Raw genomic sequence first — 15,068 nt, 5'->3', positions numbered from 1 at the left:
CTTAACTCATACTACTTTTCTTCCTTCTCCTCAGTCCTGTCATAATGAATAATTGTGCTCGTTGTCCCTCCCCCATCCACACTATCCTGTCATCCTCCAGGTATCTCTTCCCTTCTGTACCTTCCAGCTCAGGCCATCTGATCCTCTTCTATTCCTGTTGATTTGACTACGTTGATCTTACAACATTTGTAATTGCTGTCATACTACAACACCCATGGTATTTTCTGGTGTGGGACTACTAGTCCCAGCATGCTTTACAATCCTGTAGCTGCAGCAGAAGCGATAGTCCGAACCTGCTCCAATGAATATTGTTCACCTTCCCGGTAACACGGTAGCATTATGTGTCAAGCAGCCATTGATCTTTGCTCTACTTCACGCCCCGGCATTTCACTACATATACTTTTCTCTTACTGCCCCGGCTTGTTGGGTTATATATTTATGTTGTCCAGAGCAGACTTTCCCTACCGGGGTGCCTCCTGTCTTCTTCAGGGGTGCCTCGAAATTATTGCACAGCATCAGGCCTTTCTATGGTGCACTTAGGCTTCTGATGTGAAGAGGCCTCCTGATATGGAAGAAGGGGGCTCTGATGTGAAAGGGGGGCTCTTTTGTATCCTGATGTGAAGATTAAAACTCATTGAGGAGAATTTATCAGAATCAGGGGCAGTTGCTCAGGGCAGCCAATCAGCTTCTCTCTGTAGTTGCAGATGGAATCTGGAGCAGTTGCCCATGGCAACCAATCCGCATCTCTCTTCAGTTTAAGTCAAGCTTTGAAAATGAAACAGAAGCTGATTGGTTGCCATGCACAGCTGCCCCAGTTTTGATAAATTCCCCCCACTGTTTTTTACATTTAGACTGGGGAGAATGTGCATTCTTTTAAAGAGTGCTGTGACTGGGAAAAGGTTGAGAAATGCTGGTGTATGGCAGGACCTATCTACCTTTTCTTTTTATCTGTTCAGTTTATTCCTCCATCTCTCACTTGTGTTTATACTTTGTTTACTCCAACTTCCTTTTATTTATCAATTTTCTTTTCACAGCCTACATCCTCTTTTGTTTTATTTACAACATCCGTTCAACATGCTGCAGCAGCATGAGGCTCAATATTTCACATCCTGTGTCTGAGCAGAGCGTGTGTTTTGGTGATTTTGAAGCTTTTTTGGGGGTGTTTTTACACATGTAAATTCACGTTTTCTTAGCATTGCACATATATCAATCTTCCAGTGTTTTTGTGTTGACTAATGGCAAACAGTTCTAGAGGAGGAGACCAGTTCTTCAGGCACAAAAATGCATATACGTGCTAGTGTCGTGCATTTACAGGTGTTTCTGTTGAAGTCTATGTGGCCAAAAACGCACAACACCGCTTCAAAAGAAAAAGCTTGTGTAACTTTTCGAGCTTCAAGAGTGATGTGAACAGCTGCAATAGAAAAGAATGCAATTTTGATGTTGAGGGTTTGTTGTGCGTAGGGAAGTGAGCAACAACATGCAAAGAACACTGAGGGGCTTTCTTGAAAGTGGAACTCCAGAGAGCAGAGCCCAGCAGGCTTCACCCACTATAGACTTTGCAGAAAACTACAGGAAAGGGTGGAGATGAGACCAGTCGCCATGCACAAGGAGAGAGTGCAGCAGTGACCGGTCTTTATTACAGGAAGCTGCAAGTGTCACACTGGATTACTGCACAGATCTGGAAGAAATACACAAAGCTCACCAAGATTCAAGACAGAATACACATGGCTGTTGCTATTTGGCAATATATAGTTAAAGATGGCTGATAATTACTATACACAAAGCTGACATTTGTGTGAAAGGGGAAGTTGAGTTTTAAAGCGGACCTTCACCCCCTTTTACTGAAAAAAAACGGCAGCATGCAGCTCTGCATGTTGATTTCAAATCACCTTACATTCATTAGTTGAACAAACTTGTTTTTCATTTACTTACAAATAGAGTTCATCTACTTCCTGGTCCACTTTGGCACAAATGATGTAATGTGCCAAAGCGTTGCATCCTGGGAAGGTTACATCAGCAGAGCATTGCTGGGAAATCTCATCTGTAATCTCAGGGAAAGGCATTTTCCTCCCCTGAGATGATGTGCAGGGTCACATGTCCTAGTCACATGTGTCAGAGTTCAAGGAAGTAAATAATATATCTATCTATATAGATAGATATAGATATTAATCTGGCCTTAGTAAACATGGCCGCTGTCAGAAGACTGGGGAAGAAAAGTGAAACAAGGTATGCAAAGAATACAAAGCCGGCAATTATCTATAAGTATGTGTTTGTAGATTGTCATTACTACACATTTCTAAAGGTGCATTTTGATGTTATTTTGAAGAAAAGGGTAAAGGTCCGCTTTAAAGTACACTTGTCATGACCGAAATATTTAGGTTGCCATTGCTGTGGCAGTATGTGGGTTTCTCCAACAAGCTTGCAGCAAAAACGTCAGACACTGTGACATCAGAGAGAGAGGTCAGACTACTTCAACGTGACCGCCTATGATGGGGTTTAGATATACTTTAAAGTGTCAGTAAACCCAAATCCATGATAAATGTTCTGTCTCCACGTTGTCATAACAAATATTCTGTGCATGCCTTTTATTGAATTTCTTTTGCAATATTCTTCAATCACCTGGTGATCCTGCCAGCCGCCTCAACAAGAAGCCACGGTAACTTCCTGGTTTGTCGTCCAGCGTATCCCTTGTATGAGTGTACGGGAAACGTACGGCGTCCCATACGCTCCAATAGTCTGCCTGTAATTGTTCAGGCAAGCCTTGCCTCCCTGCCCGCCCCTAGATGTAGATAGACAGAGGCTCCTGTAAGGCTGCATTCACACCTAGGTGTCAGCGTTTTTGCGCATATTAGTGCACGTTTTCGTCTAGTGTGTTTAGCACGTTTTTCTTAAGATGCGTGTTATAGCGAGCATATTGAAAGTCGTTGTGGTCAGTGGACAAACGCACAGAGATGTGCAAAACCCTTGTGTATTTAAATGCGTTTCCATTGAAGTCTATTGGGCCAAATGCACTGTAATCTGCCAAATAGAAGCCCATGTACTTTTTTCAGCATTCAGCGTTTTACAGCTTGTGACAAAAAACGCTCAGGTGTGAACATGGGCCATTAAAATGAATGGGATTTCTTGTGTTGAGAGTTTTATCGCACACCTAGGTGTGAACAGGGACTTAAGGTGCCCATACACTGCACGATTCTCATACGAGAATTGCGTGAAATCCTGCGATCGTACGAGAATCGTGCAGTGTATGGCAGGCGTGCAACCGTTTCCACTGTACGGTCGCACGACTTTTGTATTTCGAGCATGTTGGAAAACCAGCCGAGAATCGTACGATTTTCGGCTGCTTTTTAACATGATCGAGAGATGACTGCCGAACGGGCCGGTGTGCGCCCGTTCAGCATTGCAGTCATCGCAAGCCCGCCCCACGGGGGCGGGCTTGCGATGATCGCAAGTACGATCTGCCTGTCCAAGATGGGCAGATCGTATGTTTTTTTTTTTTTAGGTACTTTACAACCCTCGCAAGACAAAAGTCTTGCAAGGGTTGTAAAGTGTATGGGCACCTTTTAGATGTTTCCCTATTAATAACAACAGATTCTACAGAGTGGGAAACTCATTCTGAAAATCCGCCTCTAGCACTAAGAATTATACATTTCTGATTTACCTTTTTACATGTTCTTTAGTCTTTACTGTGATGGCAGATTTCATCAGTTGTAAACTAGATTTGAACACGGTTTGTCCTGACAAAGGGAGGGTTAAAGAAGAAGGGTTTATTAAAAAAACAACTTTTATTAACCCTTGCAGTGGAGCTACCCGCACACTGCAAGGGTTAACTGCTCGTTTTTGTCTAGGTGCTAAAAAAAACAAGTACGATCATCAAAAGTCGTACGATTAACACTGCTCATGCGCAAACGAAAATACGTGCGGTCGATTACCGCAATTCGTTGAGGTTTTTTTTTTTTTTTACTACCGCTGATTGAACCTTGCGATAATCGGGGCAGGTTGGGGCCGCCGTACAACGGTACGATCATCGGACGAAAAGTTTTGTACGATAATCGTGAGGTGTATGGGCACCTTCAGAGTTCAAGGTGAGTATATTTTTTTTATTTTAGCACGTAGACAAAAATGAGCAGTTAATGCTTTTGTGCGGCGGTAGCTCCACTGCAAGAGTTAATAACAGTTTTGCCCGTTTTGTATGCCGTGTGAATGGGAACATATAGAGGGGTTTTCTCAGATTGGACTGCAAAAGTGGAAATGCACTTTATATTTTCACATGAAGGGAATGCTAGCCTAATAGGTAAGCTTACCACAGGGTGTCCCCACCTGTCATTGATTCTCCAGTCCTCTTTCTGCCCTGATACTAAAGCTGGCCATACAAATATATAGATTTTTCTGCAGATTTTCTATGGTCAGATGGAAAAAGTGCAACAGATTCCTCCATCTACGCTAAACTGTGTGGATGGAGGAATCTCCCACTGGGCCAAGCTTCAGTATCTTGCTAGTGGGCCCTGCTGGCTGTCAAATCACCTGAACAATCTGATTGGATGCAGGCATTGTTGAGGTAGTTTGAGAGCCCAGTATTTCACTTCCTTTTATATCTGGTGTGGAATCACAATTCCCAGCATGTCATTTTAGTTCAATAACTGTACTGTTCCTAAAGTCCAAGCTTGTCTTTCTCTAGTTGTGAAAATACTGGACCCAGTATTCAGTATAATTGTGTAGGGGCAAAACTACAAGTTGCATGTCATGGTCGCTGCTGTGGAATGTAATAGTCACTTGTTGCTTTGGTACTACAGGTCTCATAATGGCCTTTGATACTGTATTGTGTGACAGCAACACACAGTCTGTCATTGTAATTCTGCAGCTGCTATGGAAGTATGTAAGAATGCAATGTGATTCTCCCACCGGCTGTTGCACTGCGAGCCCCAGTGTGTCATAATCATCAGTTGTGGAACTACAAGTCCAAATACGTCATGTATTTTTCATCAACACAAGTCAACATGGCATATCAGCTATCTCTGTTGTGGTTTTACAAACCCGGTCATGCCCCGCCATTGTGTATTGGGTCTTTTAGTTCCCCAGCAGTTGGGATGTCACAGATTGTCTTTCTCCGCTCTAATGAATATTGATCACCTTGCCATTAACATGATGGTATTGCCTTCCATGTGGCTCTCCACCACCTGCTTCTGCACCTGTCATTGATATTTCTCCCATACAGCCTCGGTCAACCTGCCCAAGTACTCATACTGCAGAGAGATAGCTACACACTCTTATTTTAAATATTTTACCTTTTCTTTTCTTCACAGCATCAGCAACTCTGTCATGTGTAATATTTATTTTACCTTTATTATTTAACCATTCATTTTTCTCATTTACTGAGCGGCGGTTTGTCTTCTGCTACTTCCACTAACCACTTTCACACAGGGTTAGGCATGCTTGGTGCACCAGCTGTTGTGGAACTGCAAGTCCCATGAGGCATTGCAAGTCTCTGACAGCCACAGTCGTGACTCGCAGAGGTACAATAGGAATTGTAGTTTTACCACAGCTGGAGTGCTGAGGTTGCCTACCCTTGATCTACTGCATCTGCTTATACTTCTGTCCATGGCTACCTTTCACATGTATGCCTTGAACTTTTATCTTCCACCTTACCTAAAGGCCCATTCACACCTTTGCAGTGCATTGGTGCACTTGTGTTAATGTGTGTTAAGTTAAGGCAGCTCATTCATTTGAATGGGCTGCCCATTGCAACAAAAAAAGGTTCATGCATTTCTGGTGGGACATTCTGATGCTGTTCAAAATTAATGGCATCGCAGCACACACAATTACGTGGATTGGTGATTGGGCTCTTAATGCACCTGTGTTATCCTCCGCATGATTATTTCCATCTTTAGGATAAGGGGCGCGTAGTTGGCTTAGATCTTTGTTGTTACTTGCACTGCACTCCTTGAGGGCTTGTTCACACCACTTACAGTGCGTTCCAGCACGATTCGCTGCTGGAACGCACTGTATCACATCCTGGATAACTCCCTGCATTGTTGGGTGGGAAGGGCCGTGCTGGGGCAGTGAAGTCAATGGCACCTCAGATACCCCCTCTCGCCCGAAGTGCGATCGCCTGCACCAGAACGCGTGGCACATCAAGGCCTGTGTTCCAGTTCAGTGCGACCAGAAAAAATGCTGCATGCATTATTTTTTCTGATCACACTGGACCGGAAAGCAGGCATTCATGTGGTGTGGGAGATCTCACTGAGGGTGGGGGGCGTGGCTGTGGTGTCCGTGGCTTCAATGCACCGCCATGCCCCATCCCAGAACGCAGGGAGCCGGCCAGGATGCAATGCAGTGCGTCCCAGCAGCGAATCGTGCTGGAACGCACTGTAAGTGGTGTGAACAAGCCCTCAGACTACTGTTTCACTTACTTGCATAGTTACATAGTATTTGAGGTTGAATATAGACACAGGTCCATCGTTTTCTTACAAGCTGCCTAATCACTGGCTCTGATTGCTTTCTAACTGCTCTGCCACACCTCAGTGACTTACTATTTGCTTTTCCCTCCCTTACTCGTTCAGCATTGCCACTCCCTTTACCCTTCATACAACCTACATAAAAGTGAGTACTACGGACTGTTCACTTCCCTGTCCCTCAATGATTTTGACAGGTTGATACTTCCATTTTGATATATGAGGCAGTATAGTTAGTGGCTTTAGGTCAAAATGTCTGGAGATTTAATTTTCTACATGTTCCGTTTGCATGCTCCTTCATTTATCCCACCCAGTGTCTTCTCATAACTTTTTTTTTTTTTTTTTGTCAAGATTCCATTAACATGTTCAGTCTCAGTCCATTGCCATTCACAATGCTCTTGTAACCCTTCCCCTCCCTTTATCTGATTGTTTTGTGCTGATACCTTATCACTGAAAATTGCTGTGAGTTCTCATTCACATTTTCAGCTTTCTTGTATGTCAAGATGTCCTTCACTCCTATAACTTTTTCCTGTACAAATGCAGATTGTGTGTACAGTTCTACAATTTCCATTCCCTACACTTTCTGTTATCTGGATTCATATGTAGGCAAAGATAATCATCACCTAGTTTTGGTGATTTTTGGCAGGATTGTATGGAAGATGTTCTCTTTAAAAGTATACTTGGACATGAGGAGACACTCTTTGCCGAATAGTTGTCTGGTGGAATAGTCAAGTGGCTTTGTCAGTTTCATGATCAATATGGTACTTTTCTTCCCCAAGATGAGGCTAGTACTGGGCTCCTCTGCTCGGTATATACCGTTCGTCCGCAAAATAAGGATAATACTGGCCTCCTCTGCTCGTAACACTGCTCTACGCCCCTCGCTCCATGCCCCTCGCTTCGTCACACCGCTTTCGGCGCTCAAAGAAAGCCAGCCCTGCTACTTATCCGTAGCAGGGCTAAAACAGTGCAAAGACCACTTGCCCGGCGCCCAGAACTACATGTCCCGGGCGTCGGGCGATACGAATTCCACACCCCTGGGTATATACCGTTCGTCCCCAGGATAAGGATAGTACTGGGCTCCCCTGCTCGGTATATTCCGCTCTTCCCCAAGATAAGGATAGTGCTGGGCTCCCCTGCTCGGTATATACCGTTCTTCCCCAAGATAAGGATAGTGCTGGGCTCCCCTGCTCGGTATATACCGTTCTTCCCCAAGATAAGGATAGTGCTGGGCTCCCCTGCTCGGTATATACTGTTCTTCCCCAATATAAGGATAATACTGGGCTCCTCTGCTCGGTATATACCGTTTTTCACCAAGATGAGGATAGTACTGGGCTCCTCTGCTCGGTATATACCGTTTTTCACCAAGATGAGGATAGTACTGCGCACCTGTGCTCTGCGCGTAGACATTCAAACTTGGGTGAGGCAATCTTGCATGCTTGAGGAGAAACTCCTTACTGAATAGTTGTCTGGGGTAATAGTCAAGTGGCTTTGTCATATTTTCATGATTAATATGATACCGTTCTTCCCCAAGATGAGGATAGTACTGGGCTCCTCTGCTTAGTATATACCGTTCTTCCCCAAGATAAGTATAGTACTGGACTAGTACTGCGCCATTCGTAGACATTCCAACTCGGGTCAGGCAGTCTTGCATGCCTGAGGAGAAACTTGCCGAATAGTTGTCTGGGGGAGCCATCAAGTGGCTTTGTCAGATTTTCACGATCAATATGATACCGTTCTTCGCCAAGACAAGGATAGTATTGGTCTCCTCAGCTTAGTACGTATACATTCCAACTCTGGTAAGGCAATCTTGCGTGCTTGAGGAGAAACTCCTTGCCGAATAGTTGTCTGTTGGAATGGTCAAGTGGCTTTTCAGAGTTTCATGATCAATATGATAAAGTTCTTCTCCAAGATAAGCAGAGTACTGGGTTCCTCTGTTCCATACATAGACATTCCAACTCGGGCGAGGCAATTTTGCGTTCCTGAGGAGAAAATCCTTGCTGAATAGTTGTCTGGTGGATTATGTCAAGTGGCTTTTCAGATTTTCATGATCAATATGATACCGTTCTCTCCCAAGATCAGGATTGTACTGGGTTCCTCTGCTCCATACGTAGACATTCCAACACGGGTGAGGCAATCTTGCGTGCCTGCACATATCTAAAACAAATCTAGCAGATGAAATGCTCGTGCACAATCTAGCTTCTACCTTCTATGCAACACCGACTTTAATTTCCTGTTGTATCATCACATCCTTTTCATTGTTCTTTTTTTTCCCCCTGTATTTCCTCATGTTCCCTGAATTGGTTGTTGAAATACAGTACAGTGTATCTCTACCATGCCAAGGATTTTTTAGTTTTAAGGCATCTATAGGCAACATCAGATGCATGTTCTTGGTGTATAACCATGCACGCTATAGTTGGCTGGGTGCGCATTTCTATGTATGTTCTCTGCGCATATTCCTGGCTCTGTAAAAAGAAGAGTGACTGGCAGGGAAAAATGGAACCTGGGCAGTCAGTTCTTCCCCAACACTGTTCGGCCAGCAGTTGTGCACAAAGATTACACATTTCCCTTATGCATTTGATAATTTCTTGGCTGAACACTAACTATTCAGGTTGGGAGACCTCCCATACTGTGGTCACCTCATGTAACACGTATGTTGCAAATGGCAAAGCATGTAACTGGTTACATTTGTGAATCAAGGTGACTGGTTTAGTGTGTGTTCTGTGCAGGTTTATTTTTTTCCAAATGGAACATTCTGTTTATCCTCGGGGTGTGTTTTATTGGATTTTCCCCAGAAAGCTTTGCTGTTTGGCACAAACACATAAATGCGTTTATAGATTTCATTTGGCTTAAGCTGCACTTGAGAATAGAGTTCTGTTTCTGAAACGTTCTTTAATGTGGCCATCATGAAATGTTTTTTCGTCTTTAATTTAATGGTATATAAACCCACCACTATATCATGCTGCTTGTTTGTTGATGGCTTAAAGGGAAAGTCTGGTACTGGTGAAAATTGGTGTATATTTGTGGTATATGGATCATGTCTTGCATATTTGTACCTAGACAAAACCGAACACTAGACCCTTGCAGTGCGGGGGTAGCCCCCCATGCAAGAGTGAAGAATTTTCCCTGAAGTTGTTCTTTTAAAGCTGAACAAAAGCTTTCATTTAAATATACTCCTCCATACCAATAAACAATATAAATCCACTTTGTGTGCACTAAGTGCCATTGCAAACCGAGATGGATGTTGCCATATAAACGTAGTAGTGACATCATCACTGCGTAGCCTGAGCAGAGGTCAGAGCTGTGCTCCACTTCAGGCTGCCTGTAGAAGACTACAGGAGGGGGCGGATACCAGACCAGTCACCCTGCAGAAGGAGCGAGAACCGCAGTGACTGGTCTTTATTAGCGATGCACAGATACCAGTGCTTCCGCTCGCATGGAGTCGGCTTCCCGGGCAATCTGATTGCCCTGGAGGTGTCTTGATTGTGGCCAGGAAGCAGGGAGGTGGGTCATTACGCGCCGCCCAGCTTCCTGATCACACTGGAAGCTGGCTCTGTGTTACCCTTCCTCTGACTGGAAATTCTGGTATCAGGGAAGGTATAGGAGCATTTGTACGAGTACTCGCCCAAATACTCGGTAGCGGCACCGATTGCTAGTATCAATATCAGTGCATCCCTAGTCTTTATTACAGAAAGTTTCATGCTAGAATACTGCACAGATCTGGAAGAAATACACCAAGCTCACCAAGTTTAAATGACTCTTGTAGTTCAAGTGACTCTTGTATTTAGACAATATTTGCTTATCCCCAAGTTCAGGTTTTGTCTCGTAGGATGTGCATAAGATCTGGCATCACAGCAGCTATGATATTTGCAGTAACCATCCGAACCTAGGATAGTCTTAATTAGAAGAAGCTTATTTAATGTGGCGCTAAACTCAGGAATTAAAGTCAGATATTTTTTTCCCCTTCCCAATTCTGCAGGAGAGGTCTTACCTTAAATTATGTGTCTTTATTCAATTATCTTCTTCGTTCCTGTCCTTTTTCAGCTGTCCCTCCAGTGCTGGTGAGATTCTCCGATCCAGCGCTGACTCCTCTGTCCTCCTTCTCTTGCTGTCCCACGTTGTCTGTGCAGGTGCACGCTGCTCCATAGACTTACCCTGTGTCTCTCCTCGTCTCCTGGCCGAACATCTGAGGTGCACATGCAAGATCCTTTGCGGCCGCCTGAGACTCTTCAGATGTTCGGATGGGAGCGCGCAGTGAAGACACAGGTAAGTTTAAACCTTTTCACAAAAGGTGTGTTTTGTTTAAAAAAAAAAAAGTTTTTGCATAGATCTAGTGCTTGCTAGCCCTTTAAATCTGAAAATTGTATTCAAGTACCTTTTAACTATTAACAAAAATGTATCTTATTTGTGTATCACTCCCGTGATGGACTACAATTTCATGTTTAGTTTACTAATTTGTATTGTGATTGTAGTCCCTCCCGGGAGCGAGCTTGGAGTGGTGACTACTTCACAACACACACACCGAAGGAAGGACAGTGTCGGCATCAATTCAGAGATGATTTGAGGATCTACAGCGGAGTGATCCACAAATAAGATACATTTATTAATAGTTAATGTACTAGAATGTATTATTAAGATTGAACGCCTGAGTTTTTAGTGTCACTTTAAAGGAGAGAACTATGGGGTTAGGCTTTTCCCCATAGTTCTCAGGGTAACGGGAGGATACAAACTAGCGTCCTCCCGTCACCCTAGACTCAGTATACAGCGAGCTGCTGCTCGTGGTATACTGAGACGCCGCAGCTGAAGCGGATCCTTACAATTGTGCCGGGATCCGCCCAGCTGCGTGACTGACAGCTGGCTCTGCCTATCTAGAGGCAGAGCCAGCTGTACCCGCCCCCTCCCCGTCCGTTCCGCCAGTCAGCGCTGGCGGATCGGAGGGGGGAATCCAGCCCCTCCCCTGTCACGGCAGAGAGCCGTGACAGGATCGAGAGGTGAGCGAACGCCGGTATGTGTTCGCTCACCTCCCGATCTACTGAGCCGACCTGTGACAGTCTCATTGTCACAGGTCAGCTAGAACTATGAGGTGAGTGAAAAGCACTCACCTCATAGTTCTCCTTTTAACCACTTGCCGTCCGCCCATTGTAAAAAAATGGACGGACGGCACTGCAGCATCGGCGGGTTGCCGTCTCCAGACGGCAATTTTTTGCTGCGCGAGCCCCCTAGCGGGCACGCACGGGCAGAAAAGACCCGACCAATGCAAACACCCGTTACCGGGTGTTTCACATATAGACGATCGGCGGCTCCATAGCCCGTCGATCGTCTATATGTGCCCGTTTTTTCGCTGCCGCCGGTTCCTCCCCCCGAGCCCTCATCTTCAATCCCGGGATCCGCTGCCCCATCTGCGGCCCGGGACCGGCTCGGAGGGCGTCAGGAGGAAGAGGACGGGAGATCAGCTCCTTGCTGATCTCCGTCCGGGCTGTGAATGCAAAAGTGATGTGTATTACATTTCTTCCGCATTCACCTGTCAGTCAATCACTGATAACACTAAACTGATGAGCGGTAACAGCTTTTAAAGCGTCGCCCATGGCCAATTTTGGGTGTTACTAAAAATGGCCTGGGGCAGGAAGGGGGTTTAACACCGCGGATGTCAACTGGTTAACTTGTGGTGTTTACAAAAAAAAAAAAATTTTTAGTTTCAACCCTTCGGCTGATGGAAAGCTTACAGTTCCTCTTTGGCAATGCTGGACTGAGAATCCAAGCAATTGTGCTGCTCTGTCACTCTCTCTTGCACACTGTGGATGTAACATTAATTTCATTCTTGCTGACTTTGCCATGTTTTTGTTTCTCGCTCTATCACCGCCTGAAATTCAGCGCATAAACCGAGGCGTGGCATGCTCAGTGTGGCTCTCTTGCTGTGGTGGCACATCTGAATTCAAAGCTTATTAGCTGCAACGCTATCTGTGTTTGTACAGGTTTTAACAATATTGCTTTTGTGAGAACCTTATTACAATGGTAAATTGTCAGCCATAATAATTGTACTGCACGTTGACTGCTTATTTTTTTTCCTTGTCGGATATGGTTAAAATCAGCACTTCTTTCCAATCTGATATACACACAGTAGGTGTAGCTGCTTTTGGTGTTCTGAATCTGTTGGCGTAAGAATAAAGCTTAAAATAAACATGTTGTGAGAGTTTTATACAGAGCTGATCTCCTTCAGAAAATGCAAGTCACCTGGCTGTAAGCTGGGCGACTGAGTACTGCTGGCAAAAGTCCATTTTAATTGACTTTAGTAGAAGGAGCTGGTCCGAAAAATCTTGGCCGAACCAGGACCGTAGCCAGCATATCGGTAAAACAGACCCAGAGAAATCCTGGTTGCTATTGCCCTGTCTTTGTTATGGCAATCCCACACAGGCCATACTGATCTGCCATACTGATCTGCCATACTGATCTGCCATACTGATCTGCCATACTGATCTGCCATACTGATCCGCCATACTCTCATGTACTCTCATGTACTCACAGTACTGACCCCCTACAGTCGCTCTCCCCCGCACTGACCCGTGTGCGCTCCCTGGCGCTCTCCCCCGCACTGACCCGTGTGCGCTCCCTGGCGCTCTCCCCCGCACTGACCCGTGTGCGCTCCCTGGCGCTCTCCCCTGCACTGACCCGTGTGCTCCCTTATACAAAAAAGTTAAAATAAAGCGAGGATTACTTGCACCAAAAGAGGAAATCTGGTTCCTCAAGAAAGTTTGTCTATTTGTTTAAATATCATGGTAATACAAGTGAAAACCAAAGTGAAAGACCACTTTGGGTTCCATATTCCAGACGTGTGTGTGTCTACTTGGCTTCAGAACTATCAAATTTTTTTAATGGGCTCCTTCCTAAGGCCTCACTCACAACGCAAGAGCAAAATTTTAGGCATATTTGTAAATGCGTATACGCGTGAAATGTATGCAATCCCAGAATGCATAATTTTTTGTAGAAACGTTAATGCACTGTACGCGCGCACACACTTATATGTGCGCACACGTGTAAAATATGCAGAAATTCCAAACCCGGACGCATCTCGGTTACATTTTTTTTTGCATATCTTTACACGGCGCAGCTATGTGTATGGAGCCATTTATTTGCACATGGGAAAAACGCTGCGCGCATCTATGCGCAGCGTATTATCCGGCAGTGTGAATGAAAAAAGAAAGTTACCTCCAGGCAGGCAGTGAGAATAGATGTGAAAGTTGTTTGTGAAATGTTTTATTGGTGTAACTGACCTTTGCCATGTATAATAACATCTGTACTAGAATAACCATCATGTAGCTGCATAAATCATACCGGAGTTATATAATCTTGTATACGAGTAGGAAGAGGAATGCTTCCAGTCATCCTATTATGAATAGATCACACAACAGGGCATTGTTCCAAGTTGGGCAATGTAATGCAATGTAACGCAATCATGTTCTGCGATTTTTATTTTTTCATGCAACAAAATGTTGGTTTGTGCCAGAGAGCCGTTTGTTTCCTCTGATTAAAAATGTGGACCTTGTTAAGTAGGACAATGGCCAATCATGCAACACACGTTAACGCAGATCAGCAGTGTGGTGCCATGTGTTTTGAATGGCTTGCCTCAATGCATGTGTGTTTCTGCCCGTCACAACATACAGATGTGAGCCATCTGTGTGTTCGATTAAAACAGATGTGTTAAGGTGCGTTTTGCAGCCCTTTTAAAATAAGTAGACTACCCTAACACGCATCAACGCAACGCATAGTCTTAAAGGAGAACTATGAGGTGAGTGAAAATCACTCACCCTCATAGTTGGAGCCGACGTGTGACAATGAAACTGTCACGTCGGCGCAATAGATCGGGAAGTGAGCGAACACATACCATCGCTCGCTCACTTCTTGATCATCTCCCTGCAGAGATCGGTGAATGCCAGTATAGGTCCTCCAGGAGAACTATAGGGAAAAACACTTACCCCATAGTTCTCTTTTAATGGACCCTTAAAGAAGAACTCTGGGCACAACTTTTATTAACCCTTGCAGTGGGGCTACCCCCGCACTGCAAGGCTTAACTGCTTGTTTTGATCTAGGGAGGAAATGAACAAAGTTATACTCACTCTATCCTTAGAACTGTCTGGCTATGACCGCGGTCTCTCCACACACGGATGGTCCAATCAGGTCCACCTGTCAGTTTTTCTGGTGGACCCGATCGGATGCCTGATGCTAGTTTATGGGCAACCGGGTCTAAGTGGACAGGAGTCCGTTTACACCCGGTTACCACTGACTCCGGCCAGGTCCAGATAAACAAATGGATCAGAAATCTGTTTCACTGAACCGGATTGTGCCAGATTGGGGTAATCGGATGTAAACTGACCCATGTCCGTTTACATTGAATCCTCATAGACCAACATGGGGTCCGGACATTTCAGTTATTTTTCTCCATCACAAGATAGAGTGAAAAAACTAGACGGACACGGATGTCATAGTGAAGACATCTAATCCATACCGCTCCGATCAGGAGGGGATCCATGCACGGATCCCCTCCTGATCAGCCTGTGTAAAAAGTGTCTTAAAAGTTTTGCACAGAGTTCTTCTTTATTGATGGCAACAGTGAAGGAATTAAACCTT

At 44.7% G+C, this 15,068-nt stretch overlaps 1 protein-coding gene across 1 annotated transcript in view; it reads left to right on the top strand.

Moving 5' to 3' along the window:
• The window catches only part of FAR1 (fatty acyl-CoA reductase 1), a 98,662-nt gene that overhangs the window by 17,078 nt on the left and 66,516 nt on the right, over positions 1 to 15,068 (top strand). The gene's annotated exons all lie outside the window — the stretch shown is intronic.

The sequence above is a fragment of the Nanorana parkeri genome, unplaced genomic scaffold (assembly GCF_000935625.1).
Source record: "Nanorana parkeri isolate BGI_ZX_2015 unplaced genomic scaffold, ASM93562v1 scaffold414, whole genome shotgun sequence".
Lineage (NCBI taxonomy): Eukaryota > Metazoa > Chordata > Amphibia > Anura > Dicroglossidae > Nanorana > Nanorana parkeri.
This window is presented reverse-complemented; position numbering and strand designations above follow the sequence as displayed.